Genomic DNA, 13,007 nt, shown 5'->3' with positions numbered 1-13,007 from the left:
TGTAGAATATTTAATAATCTGTAATTATCACGAGGACAAGTGCTATTTTTACATAAACCTTTAATTGATAACTTGGGTTTTTATTACTTGACAAATCAATCATATAGTGGGAAGGATCCTATAAAATGGTCATAACCATGTCATAACAGCTGACATAACTTGTTAACCTGTCATAATATGGTCATAACACTGTCATGACCCATATATTTCCGTTATGACCAACCTGTGTCACTTTACTTGGACTAAGAAAAAACACTTTATGACACGGTCAAGAAGCATTATGACCATCATAATCATATAAGCCAGATAGGCCTATCATGTACAGGCCCTTATATCAGTCATCCTTATTTACATAAGTATTCAGACCCTTTGCTATGAGACTCGAAATTGAGTTCAGCTGCGTCCTGTTTCCATTGGTCATCCTTGAGATGTTTCTACAACTTGATTGGAGTCCACCTGTAGTAAATTCACTTGATTGGACATGATTTGGAAAGGCACACACCTGTCTATATAAAGTCCCACAGTTGACAGTACATGTCAGAGCAAAAACCAAGCCATGAGGTCGAAGGAATTCTCCGTAGAGCAACGAGACAGGATTCTGTCAAGGCACAGATCTGGGGAAGGGTACCAAAACATTTCTGCAGCATTGAAGGTCCCCAAGAACACAGTGACCTCCATCATTCTTAAATGGAAGAAGTTTGGAACCACCAAGACCCTTCCTAGAGCTGGCCGCCAGGCCAAATTGAGCAATCGGGGGAGAAGGGCATTGGTCAGGGAGGTGACCAAGAACCCAATGGTCACTCTGACCAAGCTCTAGAGTTCCTCTGTGGAGATGGGAGAACCTTCCAGAAGGACAACGATCTCTGCAGCACTCCACCAATCAGGCCTTTATGGTAGAGTGGCCAGACGGAAGGCACTCCTCAGTAAAAGGCACATGACAACCCACTTTGAGTTTGCCAAAAGGCAGCTAAAGACTCTCAGACCATGAGAAACAAGATTCTCTGGTCTGATGTAACCATGATTGAACTCTTTGTCCTGAATGCCAAGCGTCACGTCTGGAGGAAACCTGGCCCCGTCCCTACGGTGAAGCATGGTGGTGGCAGCATCATGCTGTGGGGATGTTTTTCAGCGGCAGGGACAAGGAGATTAGTCAGGATCAAGGCAAAGATGAACGGCGCAAAGTACAGAGAGATCCTTGATGAAAACCTGCTCCAGAGTGCTCAGGACCTCAGACTGGGGCTAAAGTTCACCTTCCAACAGGACAATGACCCTAAGCACACAGCCAAGACAACGCAGGAGTGGCTTCGGGACAAGTCTCTGAATGTCCTTGAGTGGCCCAGCCAGAGCCCGGACTTGAACCCCATCGATCATCTCTGGAGAGACCTGAAAATAGCTCCCCATCCAACCTGACAGAGTTTGAGAGGATCTGCAGAGAAGAATGGGAGAAACTCCCCAAATACAGGTGTGCCAAGCTTGTAGCGTCATACCCAAGAAGACTCGATGCTGTAATCGCTGCCAAAGGTGCTTCAACAAAGTACTAAGTAAAGGCTCTGAATACTTATGTAAATGTGATATTTTATTTTGTATTTTTTATAAATTAGCAAACATTTCTAACAACCTGTTTTTGCTTTGTCATTATGGTGTATTGTGTGTAGATTGATGAGGGAAAAAACAACAACTATTTAATCAATTCTAGAATAAGGCTGTAACGTAACAAAATGTGAAAAAAGTCAAGGGGTCTGAATACTTTCTGAAGGAACTGTACATATAACATAAACCTACAGTTGACACGTAGGCTATGGTGTAATGGAATGTTTTGCCTTGTGTGGTACGTTTTTTGGGTTTTGACACTCCTATGTAGGTGTCATAACCAGCCATAAAATAACTACTGTGGTAGTTTTTGTGGGTTTTACACTCTTATGTAGCTTGGAGTCATAACCAGCCATAAAATAATGCAATATATTTCACAACAGGTCTAAATACACTGTATGTGCCATGACAGTGTTATGACCATGTAATGACAAGTTATGTCAGCTGTTATGACATATTATGTTATGTTGCTGCAAGTAAAACGTTACCGCATGTACCGCTCTGAATAAATAAATACTGTGCCTTTGAAGATTTGTCTCTGGTCATGAAACTACAATACAGGCTGGATGTCTAAACAAAGTCAATTCTGAATGTTAATAGATTTTTTGATTCATCCTCATCAATGACAACATTCTAGAACTGAGTTATCGCTCATTGAAGTCTGGTATCCAGGTTAATCTGGTTAATGATTATACAGTATAATTGATTAAGTGTTTATTTCCTTGTAGAATGTTGACAGCTGTATAGAACACATTGTATTGCTAAGATGCTCAAACTTAATAGCTACATTCACCGACACAGGATAAACTTTATCCCTCAGGCTGGCCCTGACCAAACTGGTAAGTTTCACCTGCACTTCTCCACATGGCCAGACTTATAGTGGTCTTCTCCCCTTTTAATGCGCTTATGCTCATCCTTGAAAAATGCCATAAGGCCTGAAATAGACACCAAAGTTGACAAACTGTACAAACAATTATCTAGGTTAAGTAAAACATATTTTTTTGATCTACTGCTGTACTAAATACAGTGAGGGAAAAAAGTATTTGATCCCCTGCTGATTTTGTACGTTTGCCCACTGACAAAGACATGATCAGTCTATAATTTTAATGGTAGGTTTATTTGAACAGTGAGAGACAGAATAACAAAAACAAATCCAGAAAAACGCATGTCAAAAATGTTATAAATTGATTTGCATTTTAATGAGGGAAATAAGTATTTGACCCCCTCTCAATCAGAAAGATTTCTGGCTCTCAAGTGTCTTTTATACAGGTAACGAGCTGAGATTAGGAGCACACTCTTAAAGGGAGTGCTCCTAATCTCAGTTTGTTACCTGTATAAAAGACACCTGTCCACAGAAGCAATCAATCAATCAGATTCCAAACTCTCCACCATGGCCAAGACCAAAGAGCTCTCCAAGGATGTCAGGGACAAGATTGTAGACCTACACAAGGCTGGAATGGGCTACAAGACCATCGCCAAGCAGCTTGGTGAGAAGGTGACAACATGGTCGATTATTCGCAAATGGAAGAAACACAAAATAACTGTCAATCTCCCTCGGCCTGATGCTCCATGCAAGATCTCACCTCGTGGAGTTGCAATGATCATGAGAACGGTGAGGAATCAGGCCAGAACTACACGGGAGGATCTTGTCAATGATCTCAAGGCAGCTGGGACCATAGTCACCAAGAAAGCAATTGGTAACACACTACGCCGTGAAGGACTGAAATCCTGCAGCGTCCGCAAGGTCCCCCTGCTCAAGAAAGCACATATACAGGGCCGTCTGAAGTTTGCCAATGAACATCTGAATGATTCAGAGGAGAACTGGGTGAAAGTGTTGTGGTCAGATGAGACCAAAATCGAGCTCTTTGGCATCAACTCAACTCGCCGTGTTTGTAGGAGGAGGAATGCTGCCCATGACCCCAAGAACACCATCCCCACTGTCAAACATGGAGGTGGAAACATTATGCTTTGGGGGTGTTTTTCTGCTAAGGGGACAGGACAACTTCACCGCATCAAAGGGACGATGTACCGTCAAATCTTGGGTGAGAACCTCCTTCCCTCAGCCAGGGCGTTGAATATGGGTCGTGGATGGGTATTCCAGCATGACAATGACCCAAAACACACAGCCAAGGCAACAAAGGAGTGGCTCAAGAAGAAGCACATTAAGGTCCTGGAGTGGCCTAGCCAGTCTCCAGACCTTAATCCCATAGAAAATCTGTGGAGGGAGCTGAAGGTTGGAGTTGCCAAACGTCAGCCTCGAAACCTTAATGACTTGGAGAAGATCTGCAAAGAGGAGTGGAACAAAATCCCTCATGAGATGTGTGCAAACCTGGTGGCCAACTACAAGAAACGTCTGACCTCTGTGATTGCCAACAAGGGTTTTGCCACCAAGTACTAAGTCATGTTTTGCAGAGGGGTCAAATACTTATTTCCCTCATTAAAATGCAAATCAATTTATAACATTTTTGACATGCGTTTTTCTGGATTTTTTTGTTGTTATTCTGTCTCTCACTGTTCAAATAAACCTACCATTAAAATTATAGACTGATCATGTCTTTGTCAGTGGGCAAACGTACAAAATCAGCAGGGGATCAAATATCTTTTCCCTCACTGTAAATCAATCAGGGAAGTAGGTTAATACTATCAAGTGTTAACATATCAATCAGTGGCTTCTGCACAGGTGTGTGATTGGAAAATCAATCAGTGAGGCCATTAAACAGGTTGACTGGCAGTGGCCGGTCCTCTCTCTGCCTGAACCACAGGATGTGTACTGTGGGGATTACAGTGCTGTGAGTGGACATGCGTTTGAGTGGACATGGCTTTCCTGCTGCCTGCTGCTATATATATCTCCACCACACCACTGAGCCTTTGATCCCAGGGCTAATTCCCTTGAATTGTCCAAATCCACTCAGACGAGAGTGACAGCACACACCGGGAGAGAGAGACAGAGAAATAGTGTGAGAGAGAGAGGTGGTGGGGGCACAGCCTACCTAGTCTTGACTGAAGGAGTGAAACGTCTCCTCAGCAGACTGCGTGTGAGCAGGCACGCACCTACACTCACTGAGCCAATGTAACAGTGCACAGTGAACGCCGGGCTGTATTGTGTGCCTGTTTCATGTTCCCTAGATCTCCTGCACTGTGTGCCCACTTGGCAGAGTGAAAGGCAGGCCCGGCTGACGTCACCCACCCAGCCCCCATAATCGAAAGAGACGCTAATCCCACAATCCCACTACTGCAAAGCCCTGCCCGTGGAGAGAGAGAGAGAGAGAGAGCGAGAGGGAGGGGGAAAGGGAGAGAGGGAGAGAGTGAAAGAAAGCGAGGTGGAGGGAGAGAGGGAGGGGGAGTGAGGGAGAGAGATAGCAGGCGAGGGAGGGAGAGAGAGACAGATAGGGGGTATCTGGTAGACAGAGAAGCCCGGAGGCTGTGGACTAGTGGAGACATGTTTCTTGTCTTTTAGGTCAGTCCCGTGTTGACCCACAGACGAAGCGACCTTACTGACAACAGAGTCTCCACCCTCAGAACCCCTCCCACGTGGACCCCGTCACAGCCCATCCAGGCGTCGCCCTGGAGACCAGCTGCTCCCCTGAGGGGCCGGCGGAGGGAGAGTGCTGTAGGAGCTGCACCCCTCCGTCTGCACCACCTCCTCGGCCCCCTATGCCCACCATGGGAGTGACCACCTTGGAAGGCGTGGAGGTCTGCCAGGATGGGGAGGACATCTGCCTGACCCCGGAAGGGTAAGACTCCTCACTGATTATGTGTGTGGATCACACAGTTGTGCAGTGATGCTCTAGTTACAGTTGATCACAACTGTTATGGAGATGGAGACCTGTGTCAGGACCTCATAGTAGAGTGTAGAAATGATACTAAGAAAGCACTAGTGGCAAAGTGTATAGAATGTGTGGGTTTGATGGTTTGGGGAAGTAGAGAGTCAAACTGGTGTGTCTCAGTAGCGGAACTGAAAATGTTTGTGTTATCTGTGGTCTGTCAGCAATTTAGACATTTTGATTTGGCCCTGTTTCCTGCCCCCAATCCTCCCGTGCTACCGTGAAGTGAGTGACTGTGTTAGCTTGTTACTGACAGGCTGGCAGAGGAATGTTCAGGAGGCAGGGAGGAGATTACATCTAGGCTAAGCCAGCTGAAAATGTTCCGTCACAGATGACACACAAACAGCTTATCCATGCACATAGCACAGTTACTATGTCAATAACATATCATAAAATGAATTGGGTCAAAAACATGGTATTTTTTTAAGCTGAAACCAATTTCACAGAAAACTGGACATGACTGTAAAAGTGGTTTATACAGTTGTTCTGCCGCTTTGAAAGAGTCTCTATAACCCAGCTTCATTAGAACGAAAGACATGTCTACAGGAGTGAATGTTGGCCACAGTGACAGAAGGCCATAATACCAGACTGGCACTGGGAGGAGCGGTGAAGGTGGGGAGACAGATCTTCAGTCCCTCTTAATCCTCGGGCGGCTTTTCTGAAAACATAAACAGATTTAAAGAAGAAATAACTGAGGCTCATACTGTGAATGTGAAAATAAGTTTCTCCCTAATCACATGATTTAACAGTGTTATCCAACATGGAAGTTGAAGGCCATAGAGGCCCAGGTTAAGAAGGGACAATCGAACCAGACGGGGGGAGGGTGGGGGGCAGAGTGACAGAGACAGTGTGTGTGTAGTACTATCACCAGTGAGGTCTCTCTGGACAGGTGTGTGTATGGGAGGGGTTGGTCCATCAGAGGGATAAAGGGAGCAACAGGAAGAGGGAGGGAGGGAGGGTGGGATAGAGGGAGGGATAGAGGGAGGGAGGGATAGAGGGAGGGAGAAAGGGTTGGAGGACAAACAAGCATCTGTCAACAACAGCTGTGTGACTGACTGGTGTCCAGAGCCTGCTGGTTGAAGTGGCAAGGCTTCTGAGCATTGTGAGAAAGTCAGTTAGTCATCCAGGCAAAAACATGATGATCCTTCAAGGTTGTGTCTGGTAAACACAGGGAGGGTTCCATATAAGGGAGAAATCTAGGGTCTACTCTGGTGCCAGGATTACCAAACTAGGGTTCCATCAGTACCACCTGATCCAAGGTTTTGTGTAGCTCAGTAGCATATATTCCTCTCTGAGACACTTCTGTATGCATTATGAGTAAGATGTGTCTTTCTGTGTCTGTCTACTCAGCCATGTAAAGTGTTACATCAATGTTGAGTGTGAATGGGTTTTTGTCTTTGTGTGCTGTGTTCCTGTAGTTCATCCCAGTGGCTTTGTATATACTGTGTGTGTGTTATCAGTTAGCTGAACTATCTTTTACACACAGAGGGATGGAGGTGCTTCGTGCCCAGGAGTCATCGATGGGCGAGATGTCACTGCAGAGGAATAATGAGAACAGGTTACCTTTCCAGGTACATATCCACCCAGCCACCCACCCACCCACCTCTGCATCAATATTCAATATCACAGACATGTTTCTCGTTCCAAATACTCTTAATAAATGGCACGCTGTTGAACAATAGATCCTGATGGGTCTTTTAACTAAGGTTTACAATACAAGTGTCTATACCAGTGAATTAATGTCACCATCCATGTCAACCAACATTCAATCACCCACCTCTGGACCCTCCCTCTGCCTCCAGATCTTCCCAGACCCAGTGGAGGTGTCTCTGTGTCCAGAGGGCTCTCCCAATCACCTGCAGCAGTTCAGTCTCTCTGAGAAGGAGCGGCTTCCCTCCATCGTGGTGGAACCCACGGATGTGAGCGAAGTGGAGAGTGGCGAGTTACGGTGGCCCCCGGAGGACATGGACTTCTGTTCTGAGGAGGATGAAGATCTGTTCCTGGAGCAGTGTATCCCCCCGGCCAACATTGCAGACTGGGGAGAGGAGGAGGAAGAGACGTCTGTTGTCATCAACCACCAGCAGAACACATCCCTCATTGGTACATTACATTACATTACATTTTAGTCATTTAGCAGGCGCTCTTATCCAGAGCGACTTACAGTTAGTGAATACATATATATATTTTTTTATACTGGCCCCCCGTGGGAATCAAACCCACAACCCTGGCGTTGCAAACGCCATGCTCTATCAACTGAGCTACATCCCTGCCGGCCATTCCCTCCCCTACCCTGGACGACGCTGGGCCAATTGTGCGCCGCCCATGAGTCTCCCGGTCGCGGCCGGCTGCGACAGAGCCTGGATTCGAACCAGGATCTCTAGTGGCACAGTTAGCACTGCGATGCAGTGCCTTAGACCACTGCGCCACTCAGGAGACTCTGTGTGTGTGTCTGTGTGTGTATTTCTTTGTCTGTATTTCTGTCTGTCTCTCTCTCTCTCTCTCTCTCTCTCTCTCTGTAAATGCGTGCTCTCTTTCTCTTTTCAGACTCTCTTACTTTCATACATCCATGCTTCTTTGCTTGCATAGACGAAAGATCAATAGGATCATCAGTCGTTCTTTGTAACTCTTTGGTAATGTGTTATTATTATTTCTGTCTTACAGACCTCCAGTCAGATGAGTTCAGGGATGAAACACCCATTCTACCACCTAGCAGTTCACCTGCCCTGAACTGAGCCACCAACCCCACCCCTAAACCCCTGCTATCTTCCTGAGGAAACCCCTCACAGACCATGGGTCACAGGTCAACATGAAACAGATTCCTGGACAGAATGGAACTACAGTTCAAATATTGTCCAACAATGAAAGGAGATGAGCTTCTATGTTATGTAAATAAGTTAAGTTAGACAGTAGTGTAATGTTCTATTCAGGGAGAAGTGTTATCTGAAGGTGTAGTGTGAAGGAGAATATAACAATATCTAATTTATTTTCAGAAAATCACTGATACCCATCTGTGGCGAGAAGGAAATAACTTTAGTCATGTCAACATTTTGATGACATTTGCCATAGTTTTTTTCATGATGTCGTTACTTCTTCTATTCTTTTCCCCTATTTCAAAGGCCCAATAGCGGTTTTGGAGTACATCGGAGTGCATACTAGTGTTAATAATTGTAGAATGTTTATATATATTTATTGCATTGTTTAAATTATGAGGTTGCCAAGGTATATGTAGCCTTGCACGCCACACCACATGGTACAAAAGAGTTGCCAGCCAGGTTAGGGGATATGGGCACTCCAGACCCTTCAAAATCAACTCTGGACCTCGAAGCCAGCTCGCCTGCTTTTTTCATTGTTCCCCTCTAATCACTGACTGATTTAGACCTGGGACACCAGGTGGGTGCAATTAATTACCAGGTAGAACAGAAAACCAGCAGGCTCCTGACCTCGTAGGGTAAGAGTTGAATACCCCTGGGTTAGACATACCAACCTGGCTGTGGGCTTTCCCACAAGCGATAGATTTATCATTTGGCTTAAACCAGGGATGGGCAACTCCAGTCCTCAGGGGCCTAATTGGTGTCACACTTTTGGCCCAGCCCCAGCTAACACACCTGACTCCAATAATCGACTAATCATGATCTTCAGTTTAGAATGGAATTAGTTTAATCGGCTGTGTTTGCGAGGGATGGGGAAAAAGTGTGAGACCACTCCAGCCCCCGAGGACTGGAGTTGCCCATCCCTGGCCTAAACCCTTCAAACTCAACTCTGGACCTGGAAGCCAGTTCCAATGCTTTTTTTCATTGTTCCCCTCTAATCACTGACTGATTTAGACCTGGTGCAATTAATTATCAGGTAGAACAGAAAACCAGCAGGCTCCGGGCCTCATAGGGTAAGAGTTGAATACCCCTGGCCTAGACCAGGGTTTCCCAAACTCGGTCTGCCCTGTCGTCTAGGATAGATGTCATTCCCTGTAATACACTCCTGTCCCCCGTGGACCGACTCGTACATAAAGCATTCACCATTCAGGCTGCAAATGCATAATTTTCCTCCTTAACTAGCTTTAATGGCGAGGCGCATGAAAAAAACTGGAAAAATATGTGTTGGTTGAACGCTGTGTGCAACATTCTAAGTTGTCCAAAAATCAGAAAATGGTGCTGGAATTTCTTTCTTTATTAAGACAGTACACATATTTTCCCAAAAAAAATTTGGACAGCTCGCCGTTAAAGCTAGTCTGCTTCCTAGGCTAGGGCACACACAAGAGTAAACACATTCAAACCCCAAAGGTACTTATTAATATCAAAAGGGAACAACATAGCTGTTGTATCTGCTGTTGACAGTTTAATATGGGGATACATCACAGGAGGTTGGTGGCACCTTAATTGAGGAGGACCGGCTTCCATTGACTCCGTTCCAGCCATTATTATGAGCCGTCCTCCCCTCAGCAGCCTCCACTGAGATACATCTACAGTGAGGGAAAAACGTATTTGATCCCCTGCTGATTTTGTACGTTTGCCCACTCACAAAGAAATGATCAGTCTATAATTTTAATGGTAGGTTTATTTGAACAGTGAGAGACAGAATAACAACAAAAAAATCCAGAAAAACGCATGTCAAAAATGTTATAAATTGATTTGCATTTTAATGAGGGAAATAAGTATTTGACCCCTCTGCAAAACATGATTTAGTACTTGGTGGCAAAACCCTTGTTGGCAATCACAGAGGTCAGATGTTTCTTGTAGTTGGCCACCAGGTTTGCACACATCTCAGGAGGGATTTTGTCCACTTCTCTTTGCAGATCTTCTCCAAGTCATTAAGGTTTCGAGGCTGACGTTTGGCAACTCTAACCTTCAGCTTCCTCCACAGATTTTCTATGGGATTAAGGTCTGGAGACTGGGTAGGCCACTCCAGGACCTTAATGTGCTTCTTCTTGAGCCACTCCTTTGTTGCCTTAGCCGTGTGTTTTGGGTCATTGTCATGCTGGAATACCCATCCACGACCAATTTTCAATGCCCTGGCTGAGGGAAGGAGGTTCTCACCCAAGATTTGATGGTACATGGCCCCGTCCATCGTCCCTTTGATGCGGTAAAGTTGTCCTGTCCCCTTAGCAGAAAAACACCCCCAAAGCATAATGTTTCCACCTCCATGTTTGACGGTGGGGATAGTGTTCTTGGGGTCATAGGCAGCATTCCTCCTCCTCCAAACACAGTGAGTTGAGTTGATTTCAAAGAGCTCGATTTTGGTCTCATCTGACCACAACACTTTCACCCAGTTCTCCTCTGAATCATTCAGATGTTTATTGGCAAACTTCAGACGGGCATGTATATGTGCTTTCTTGAGCAGGGGGACCTTGCGGGCGCTGCAGGATTTCAGTCCTTCACGGCATAGTGTGTTACCAATTGTTTTCTTGGTGACTATGGTCCCAGCTGCCTTGAGATCATTGACAAGATCTTCCCGTGTAGTTCTGGGCTGATTCCTCACCGTTCTCATGATCATTGCAACTCCACGAGGTGAGATCTTGCATGGAGCCCCAGGCCGAGGGAGATTGACAGTTATTTTGTGTTTCTTCCATTTGCGAATAATTGCACCAACTGTTGTCACCTTCTCACCAAGCTGCTTGGCGATGGTCTTGTAGCCCATTCCAGCCTTGTGTAGGTCTGCAATCTTGTTCCTGACATCATTGGAGAGCTCTTTGGTCTTGGCCATGGTGGAGAGTTTGGAATCTGATTGATTGATTGCAGGTATCTTTTATACAGGTAACAAGGTGAGATTAGGAGCACTCCCTTTAAGAGTGTGCTCCTAATCTCAGCTCGTTACCTGCATAAAAGACACCTGGGAGCCAGAAATCTTTCTGATTGAGAGGGGGTCAAATACTTATTTCCCTCATTAAAATGCAAATCAATATATAACATTTTTGACATGCGTTTTTCTGGATGTTTTTGTTGTTATTCTGTCTCTCGCTGTTCAAATAAACCTACCATAAAAATTATAGACTGATCATTTCTTTGTCAGTGGGCAAACGTACAAAATCAGCCGGGGATCAAATATTTTTTCCCTCACTGTATATATTAAACATATTTGCAGTACAGGTGCTGTCATCATACTCAACATATATGTGTATAGCTTTGGCCTCCTAGCAAATTGTAAATATAAAACAAATATAACATATTTTATGTAACAGTACTGTGATAACCATAATGACTAACAATAAAGGTTTGCTGTGAACATAACAATGATAGCACTAGGTGCTAACATTAGCTATGTGGCTCTGGGGAAATTATTTTGGGAGAAAACAAATCTGATAAGCTATGCACAAGTATATACAGTATACACCACATTACTTAATTTACCTTTCAGAGGTTTCTGAAAAGTATTATATTTTCTATCTGATCAGAAGTAGGCCTAGGCTACAATGTATCTGCATGCCTATATTTGGCAATGCGTTGAAATTTTTTGAATTCCTGATCATAAGGAGGTGATGTTATGATTGGCTGAGGGACCTGTGGACAGAAATGCAAAAGAAGAACAGTTCCTATTTTTTCTTAGTGTGTGCAGAGTCATCAACTACAGGACGTCTGAGCCATAAATCTGACATCTAAGGTAAAGTACAACCTTTATTGTAACCTTAACTTTACAGTGTTTGGTGATTGATTATCTGATTCAAATTATTTCATTTTAGAGGTATTTTGCACTTGAATGATGACTTTTAAATGTCATACTGTTATGTAAAATGCTGACTGGTCTTGAGTCACTTTATAAAGTGTGTTTCAAATCCTGTTAAACCCTGTTATCACAACTAAGCCAATCCAGCATTAATGACATTACCCGAGTGGCACAGCGGTCTAAGGCACTGCATTGCAGTGCTAGAGGTGTCACTACAGACCCTGTTTCGATTCCAGGCTGTATCACAATCCTGCTGTGATTGGGAGTCCTATGGGGCGGCGTACAATTGGCCCAGCGTTGTCTGTGTTTGGCCGGGGTAGGCTGTCATTGTAAATAAGAACTTGCCTAGTTAAATAAAAATACATTTAAAAAAATAGTCCTATGGTCATTTATTTTGGTCTTGATATGGACACTTACGGATTAAATCTTTAAAATACTTTGAGTGAAAAAACAATAGCAGCTAGTCATCACAATGGTATGCAATGGTAAAAATATATTGCTTTCAATGCTTAAACAATTATACCATTCTAAATTCAGGGATTCTTGAAAGATGGGACAATCCTTTTATAAGGGGAAAGATTTACCTTTGGAAATGTCAAAATATTTTCAATATTATTCATTTCCATGTGGGCTCTATGCATGGAAATACCCTTGTCCGGAGCAAAGGATCCCAATTTCAAACTCTCCTAAAAACGAGCAATAATTAATATGAACTGAAAAGGGATCTTATTTAATTTCTTGTAATAGCCCTATCTGACTTTAAATAATATTTATCTCAAAACTGTGGTTCCTAAAAAATTATTTGGGGCGCTATTCAATACGTATCGTGGAAGTTCATAGTTACAACGTGATTTAAATTTAAAGGCAATGTTTAAACATTCGGTTTAAACAGAAATTACCTTAACATTTCTAGCGAGCAATCTGTTACGCTGCAATGAT

The sequence above is a fragment of the Coregonus clupeaformis genome, chromosome 5 (assembly GCF_020615455.1).
Source record: "Coregonus clupeaformis isolate EN_2021a chromosome 5, ASM2061545v1, whole genome shotgun sequence".
NCBI classification, from domain to species: Eukaryota; Metazoa; Chordata; class Actinopteri; order Salmoniformes; family Salmonidae; genus Coregonus; species Coregonus clupeaformis.
Note: the sequence above shows the minus strand (reverse complement) of the source record.